The 8,137-nt window shown below is 41.2% G+C and overlaps 1 pseudogene; it reads right to left on the bottom strand.

The window, feature by feature from the left end:
- Positions 1–3,591: 3,591 nt before the first annotated feature.
- Positions 3,592–4,467, bottom strand: LOC105548093 (annotated as a pseudogene).
- Between the last annotated feature and the right edge of the window lie 3,670 nt (positions 4,468–8,137).

Raw genomic sequence — 8,137 nt, forward strand, 5'->3', positions numbered from 1 at the left:
AGCCTCAGCCACTTCTGATGGTGCTTTCTCCTGTTTGCACCACTAGCTCCTCCACTGGAGCACAGTGTGGCTTTTGTTTAAAAAGACCTGCCTCAGCCATCTGTTGCTGGTGGTTGCCAGTGGCCCACTACTGTGCTGCAGGCTTATGACATGGATTTCAGAACATTTCTAAAGCACAGTTTACATCTCCTCTATTTCAGTGTGGTATAGTTAGCACATAGAAAACACATAGCTCTGGAGACAACTCACGTTCCTGGATGTAACTCCCAGCTCCATCACTTACTAGCTGTAAGTCTTTGGACAAAATCTGTTTGAGTCTCAGTTTTCCTTCTCCTCTGGTGGAGTGGCGATACCTTCCTAATCAGACCGTGGTGAGGATGAAAGACAACGATGGGTGCAGAACACTTTTCACGTGTCAGACCTCTGTTACGGTGTGCAGTTGCCACTCTCTGAGCGCCCTTGGATTAGCCAAATGTTAAAATGCACACTGCTTCAATTCTTTTTAAATGTAAAATACACATAACATAAAATTTGTCATTTTAATCATTTTTAAGTGTTCAGTGTCATTAAACACATTCACATTGTTGTGTTACCATCACCACCATCCATCTCTTTTTCATCATCCCAAACTGAAACCCAGGGCCAATTAAACACTGATTCCCCATTCCTCCCTTGTCCCAGCCCCTGGTAACTACCACTCTACTTTCTGTCTTTATGAATGTGACTATTCTATGTATGTCGTATAAGTGGAATCATATTATTTGTCCTTTCTCTTCAATTCAGGAATTATTAATTACCTTGCTTTGGCATTAAATTATTAACATTGCCATATATACAATGTATTCAAGATCTTAGTGTCTGTGTGTGTATGTACTTACTATCCTTCTAATGTGATATTAGATGGCAGGATGATGATGGTGGTGCTGATGATGTATCCTTCCCCTGTTATCTCCCCAGCATTCTCCTTTCCATCCTCTGGAGCAATAATTTCACTGTTAGCAAAATCTTCTCATCCTCTGTCTCTTCACAAGGTCTGCCTCACCTCTTGCCTATGGAGAACTTAAGAACATTCTACACCCCCACCAAGCTACTGCAGCCCTCTGAAGTGGAGACTATTCATTTTGCATCTCCCATATTCAGTGGGCTCAGAGGCAATATTGGCATTCTCTTAGTATTTCTGTTTTAAAATGCATTACTTTTATCTTTATGCAAAAACCCTTCATCCTTTAGGTCTCTTGTAAACTGAGATTAGTTAATAAAAGTTGCTAAGGCATTGGATGTGGAGTATGAGAAAAAGAGAGATGTGAATGATAATACCCAGGTTTTAGGCTTTGGAAGGATGGAGTTACTACTGACTAAAATAGAACTGAAAAGGTGGTTTGAAGTAGAAGGAAATACCTGGAGCTATGTTTGGACATGTTAAATTTGAAATACTCAGATGCTCATCAGATAGTCAATGGGAGATGGCAAGTAGGCAGCCTGGGGGTCAAGAAAGAGGTAAAGGAATTTGAAATTCATCAGCCTCTGGATGGTAAAGTCATGAAGTTGAATGAGATCATGTAGGGAATAAGTGTAGACAGGAAAGAGGAGAGGGCCAAGAATGGACACGCCAACATTTCCAGGTCAGCCAAAGGAAACTGAAAAGAAAAGGCCAGAAAAGTGGGAGGAAATGCAAGCTAGAATGGTATCCTGGAAGACAGGAAAAGAAAGTTTTTGAAGGAAGAAGGTCATCAATTTTCAAATGTTGCTGACAGGTCAAGAAAGATGAGGACTGAAAAATGTCCATTGGGTTTGGAAATCTGGATGCCACTGATGACCTTAAAAAGAGCAGTTTTAGTGCAGTGCTGGGAGTGAAAACCTGCCGTAAGTGGGTCCGCCAGAGACTTTTGGAGATAAATTGGAGACAGCTAGTATAAACACCTAATTTAAAGAGTTTTGCAGGAAAGGGACAGAGAAAAAAAGTGTGCTTCTTGGAGTAGGAGGGAGGGCCATGAGAGGTTTTCTCAGATGGGAGGAATAGCGGCAGCATGACTGTATGCTGACGGGAATGGGGTCATAGAGAGAAGGAAGAGCTACCCCAGCAGCATCCTTGCATTGAAGGGCATGACATTAGCACTCAGGCAAAGGGACTGGCCTTTGCTAGGAGCGTGGCAGTTTGTCCATAAGTAATGTAAGAAAAGGTAGTGCATGTGGGCACAGATACTGGTAGACAAGTAGAAATGCCAGGGAGAGCTTATGAAAGGTCTCTTGTAATTCCTCCAAGTGTCTTGGTGAAGCAAAATCATCAGCTGACAGTGATAAAGGCTAAGAAAGTGACGGAAGTTTGAGAAGAGAGAAGTTACAAAATATTCTAGTCACTAAAGCAGTAGAACTCAAGAGGTATTCTGCAGACCAGTGTTTTTTGGTTTGTTTGTTTGTTTGTTTGTTTTGCAAATTATTTGTTATCCGTCCATGAAAAGATGACTTCAGAAATTAAGAATATGCATTTAGAAGATTCTGTAGCAACTGGACAGAGTAATTTTATGACTGTTAAGTGTAATAATAGAAGTTAGAGACTCATATTTTTATGTCTTTCTTTATTTCATTTTTCTTGCAGCCCATTTTCGTTGTAATTTACCGAAGTATTATACCAAGATAGATTTAAAATTATAAGAAGCTGGTCTCTCTCACTGTGGATAATTTGAAAAACGCTGGTTTAAAGATGGAGCTAAGCAAATATAGGATAATTTCTGGGAAGCATTAAAGGCCCACTAGATGTTAGTAATCTTAAATTTGAAATAGTCAACATAGCCATTTTTGTCTTGTCTTATTCAATGGCACAGATCAATTTTTATCAGGAGAGTGGGATTTAAGCAAGGTTTTAGTTTCTCCAGGTGAGTGTGATAAAAGGAGAAAGGACACGGGTGTCAGAGTGTAGCAAGGATTCAGTTATGACAGTGGTTTCCAACCCTTTTGGCATTAGGGACCGGTTTCTTGAGAGACAATTTTTCCAGGAACAGGGCATGGGGGTGGGTGGGGAGACAATTTTTCCAGCAGGGAGAGCTGGGGAGGGGGAAGGAAGGTAGGGAGGATGGGCGTGGTGGTTTTGGGATGAAGCTGTTCCACCTCAGATCATCAGGCATTAGTTAGATTCTAATAAGAAGCACCATAACCTAGATTCCTTGCACATGCAGTTCAAAATAGGGTTCCAGCTCCTATGAGAATCTAATGCTGCTGCAGATTTGACAGGAGGCAGAGCTCAGGCAGTAGTGCCAGCTCACCTCCTGCTGTGTGGCCTGGTACCAGTCTGTGGCCCAAGGGCTGGGGACCCCTGAGTTATAAAGAATGATATTATTTGCCAAAACTCAACAAATATAAACTTAAGATTTGTGCATTCCTTCATAAGTAAATTTTACATCAAAAGAAGAAAACTATAAACAAATACTGAACTTGATATGTATGCTGAAATATTTAGGGGGAATATAGGGAATCTGTGATTTACTTTGAAATATATTTATTTATTTTTACCTTTTATTTAGAAACTGATGCTTATTTTCCATCAACATTATTTCCATGTTGCTTAAGTGCCTGTGCAAAGAACAGCTTAAGAGCTTAAGGCTGTTCAGTGGTTGCTCCTACCCATTCAGTGTCCGGAGCAGTGGGAGCTGCACACCAGTCTCCCGTAGCAGGCTGAGCACTCCAGGCTTCAGTAGGGAACTGCTGAATAGGGCACCTGCATGCGTTCAGACCAGTCTGCACCCTCAGGCTGAGTAGCGGAGAACTCAGGAGCTGGCACATTTGTTCACCCTGAAATTCCTCCTTGGTCATAGCCTTTTCAGCAGCAGCCTGATCTTTTTCCATCTCTTCAGGATCTCTGTAGAAGTAGAGATGAGGCATGACATTCCACGGATGTTTGTGGGAAATGGTGCGAGGCATGTGCAGGACTTTCCAGGCCAGCATCCACCACGTCGAACCCCCTGAGTGAGCTCCCTTGTTGTTGCATGGGATGACAATGTCCACATAGCACAGAGGAGAATCTGTGTGACACAAAGCAATGGTAAGTAGGTTAACATAAAATGCCTTTGTGAGGGGCTAGTGATCAGCCCTGGGATCAGAAACCACCAGAAGTTGTGGCTCCTGGAAGGCTGCCTGGATCTGGTTAGCGAATGTTCTAGGAGTGAAGCGGCCAGCAACAAGACTGGCTCCAGTGACAGCAGCAAATATCAGCATGGCTTTCTGGCCAGTTTTTCTGGAGGATATGACACTGACATCAGCAGGGTTTTCAATGGCAACAATGGCACGAGCTGCCAGCAGAAACCTCTCCCAGGTCTTCTTCTGATTTAGGATGTAGATGCCATCACTTTTCATTTTATAGATGTACGGTTCCATTTGGAAGTCAAGGTTGGTGCCACCAAAGCGGGTTCCTGCTGAAAGGAACTTGAGGATGTCCTCCTTCTTCATTGGCAGGACATCAAGGGCTCTGGACATTGTGAACGTTTTCCTTTAAGTTACAAAGGGAATCCAGAACAACACAGTATGGATCCTTCTGTGGGTAGCGCAGAAAGGCAAAATATATTCATAAGAGGATGAATTGGGCCAGGTGCAGTGACTCACACCTGTAATCCCAGCACTTCCGGAGACCTAGGCAGGCAGATTGCTTGAGCTCAGGAGTTTGAGACCAACCTGGGGAACCTGGTGAAACTCTGTCTCCACAAAAAAAAAATAATTAGCTTGGTGTGGTGGTGTGCACCTGTAGTCCTAGCTATTCGGGAGGCTGAGGTGGGAGGATTGCTTGAGCCTGAGAGGCGGAGGGTGCAGTGAGCCGAGATCGCACCGAGCACTGTACTTCAGGATAGAGAAATGGCTACATGAATAAATATATAATAAAGCTTAATGGCAGAATTTAAGTGATGGATATATGGGTGGTCACTATAAAATCTTTCCATTTTGCTGTTTGAAAATTTTTATAATAAATATCAGGAGAAAAAATTGCCTTGAATATTTTTGTGACCATTTTATCTTCTCAGCCAGCTTATTAGCTCCAAAGAGCAAAGGCAGTTATATCTGGAAGGTTATCTAGCTATATTTCTTATTTCACAGATGACGAACTGTGTCCTAAAGATACCAAATGACTTTATCAAGATCAGGTGGCAGCCAGGTACAGTGGATCACACCTGTAATCGTAGCACTTTGGGAGGCCAAGGCAGGTGGATTGCTTGAGTCCAGGAGTTCGAGACCAGCCTGGACAACAAGGCAAAATCCTGTCTCTACAAAAAATACAAAAATTAGGCGGGCATGGTGGCACTCACCTATAGTCCCAGCTACTTGGGAGGCTGAAGTGGGAAGATCACTTGACCTGGGGGAGTGGAGGTTGTAGTGAGCAAGATCACGCCATTGCACTCCAGCCTGGGCAACAGAGCAAGACCCTGTCTCAAACAAACAAAGAAACAAGATCAGATGGCAAGTTAGGGGCATATTTGATTCCATACTTGGTTTCTTCTCATTACACTAGAGACAAATGAAGCCCGTAACTCAGGCCTAGAGGATCCATGGAAGGGCTCTGGAATGCCCATAAAACCCCAAATTCTGAATGTAAAGTATATGTTCAAAGATACATTTTATTTTCTTTCTTTCTTTCTTTCTTTCTTTCTTTCTTTCTTTCTTTCTTTCTTTCTTTCTTTCTTTCTTTCTTTCTTTCTTTTTTACAGCAGTACTTTTATTTTTTTGCTGGGGTCTAAAGATGCATTTTCTAAGGAGATAAGTCATAGCTTGCAAAAGATCCTTAAGTGGTCTGTGACTCAAAAGGGATTCCTGTCTCTAAAAAGTTACTAGGACAAACTTTATTTGCATCAAATTGCTCCTTGAAAATAGTAAACAGTGTTAAGACATTCAAGAAATATTTTTAATATTTTACTGATAATCTGTGTGAAGCTAATATTTTTAACTGACTAGTGATAATGGTATTCAAAAAACCTTTTTGGAGTTCCAAGACAGATTGTAAGAACGTGTAACGTGAGACACTTAAGCCTTTAGAGTTTTTAATTATTTTTTATCTTGTCTCACACAAGGCTGTGGTGACCCACATGAAGCTGGCTAAGTTCTGAAAACATATTTATCTTTTTATTTTCTACTTCCTTGACATTTGGAGATCACTGTGTTGCTTAGCAAAATCCATCCAGTGCTTTCCCTTATTAATTTCCAAGCAAAATAGTTTGTTATGTAACATCCTTCAGGTTCGGGCCAGAAGATATTCTGCCTTGAGTATGCACTTAGCAAGCGGTTGCCTCCGAGTATAGAGTTAGGCCTGTGAGCTCTAGCCTCATCCTCTGCTCTCCCATTAGTTAAAGGAAAGTCAATTTCCTGAGCATTAGCTTTTTTTAACCTATAGACTAAGTTTAATATCTCCTGAGGTATCCCACAAGGTTTTGTTAGCACAAGTAAATTGATATTTTTAAAATAGCTTGTAGAATGTGATACAGAACTTTAAAATATGGTGTTACATTTGGTCAAGGAAAACTATATATGTCTTGTTTGTATACTTTAAGAGACCAAACACTAAGTTATGGAAGAAATAAATAAGTTGGCAGAATTTCTTCCAACATTCAGGGAAAATATTCCATATCTCATAGAAGGGTCACTTTCCCGAGTGACCCTTCCATCTACATGTGCCTGGGTTTGCCATCCCTCTATTTTTGTTTCTCAACTCTGTCAGTGCCTAACATTTGTTAATTTAATATCACAAAAGCATATAAACATGAACTTCAACAGGTTTCTCCTGAATTTCCCAGAGATAAACTGAATAGATACGTCAGCACAGATAAAACAAGACTGTCTGTAAATCTGCTTGGGCTGTCAAAAGAAAAGAAGAAGAATTGTGCAGGAAGTAAAAGAGTCAATGAGACAAATTAAAGGAAATAAAGAATTCTGGTGTGGATTGAACTGACAAGCTCAAGAACAAAATGATAAAGACCTTTAATCATGTCAGAAAGTCTATAAAGCTATGTAAGTACAAGAACTAGCAAATGTTAATAATAAACCTTATCCTATTACATAAGAGACAAAATGAACTGTCAAAACTCCAGAAAGGTCAGATCTATCACATATTGTATATGTATTGAATGTTCATATTGAAAACTAATTGGAAGTCTAATGAATAACTTGCTTTGCTAAGAAAGAATGATCTGTTAATGTATCGGATGATTTAAAATTTAGAAGACTCTTGGAACCCTATGATTGCCACAAGATCATGCCTGAATTAGCCTGCTGTGGGATGACATACAAGGAACAAATGAGCTGTCCCAGTGGAGGCCACGCTAGATTAGACAAACAGCTGGTCAACTAGTGAGAAAGCCCTAGCTGAGATCAGAAAAACCATACAGTCAAGCCCTACCAAAATTAGCAAAGCTGCCTAGCCAACACAAAGTTCAGTCCCTCCATAAAGAATATCCTTGATGAGGTGGGATGAGGTGGGAGCAAGGAAAAAATGGGAAGTCCAGTGAGGAAGCTACTGCAATATGCTACGCTAATAGCTCCTAAACTATGGGATCAGTGTTAACATCACTAAAAGAGAGATAAAAGGCCAGGAGCAGTGGCTTTTGCCTGTAATCCTAGCCCTTTGGAAAGCTGAAGCAGGTGGATCACTTGAGGTCAGGAGTTCAAAACTAGTCTCGCCAACATGGTGAAACCCCGTCTCTAGTGAAAATACAAAAAAATTAGCCAGGCGTGGTGGCAGGCACCTGTAATCCCAGCTACTTGGGAGACTGAGACAAAAGAATTGCTTGAACCCAGGAGGTGGAGGTTGCAGTGAACTGAGATCACGCTACTGCACTCCAGCCTGGGCAACAGAGCGAGACGCCATCTCAAAAAAAAAGAGAGAGAAAAAACAGGCATTATGTGCCTCCAGATGTGATGCGTAGGGAATACACAATACCACTTAGGGAGTAGTCTTCCCTCAAATGGAGCCTGCTCCGATTAAGCATCCGTATCTAACTACAAATTTGCAAGAAATATAGGGGACAGAAAACATTAAACAATGACAGGGGGTTGCAATCAGCATAATCCCGGATATGGAAAACCCTACAGGAAAAATGAGCTGGTTTTTCCAACATATAAAGGGTAAATATAAGGAGGGGGGAATCTAGACTAAAAAATATTCTAT

The sequence above is a fragment of the Mandrillus leucophaeus genome, unplaced genomic scaffold, assembly GCF_000951045.1.
Source record: "Mandrillus leucophaeus isolate KB7577 unplaced genomic scaffold, Mleu.le_1.0 Scaffold40, whole genome shotgun sequence".
Classification (NCBI taxonomy): Eukaryota; Metazoa; Chordata; class Mammalia; order Primates; family Cercopithecidae; genus Mandrillus; species Mandrillus leucophaeus.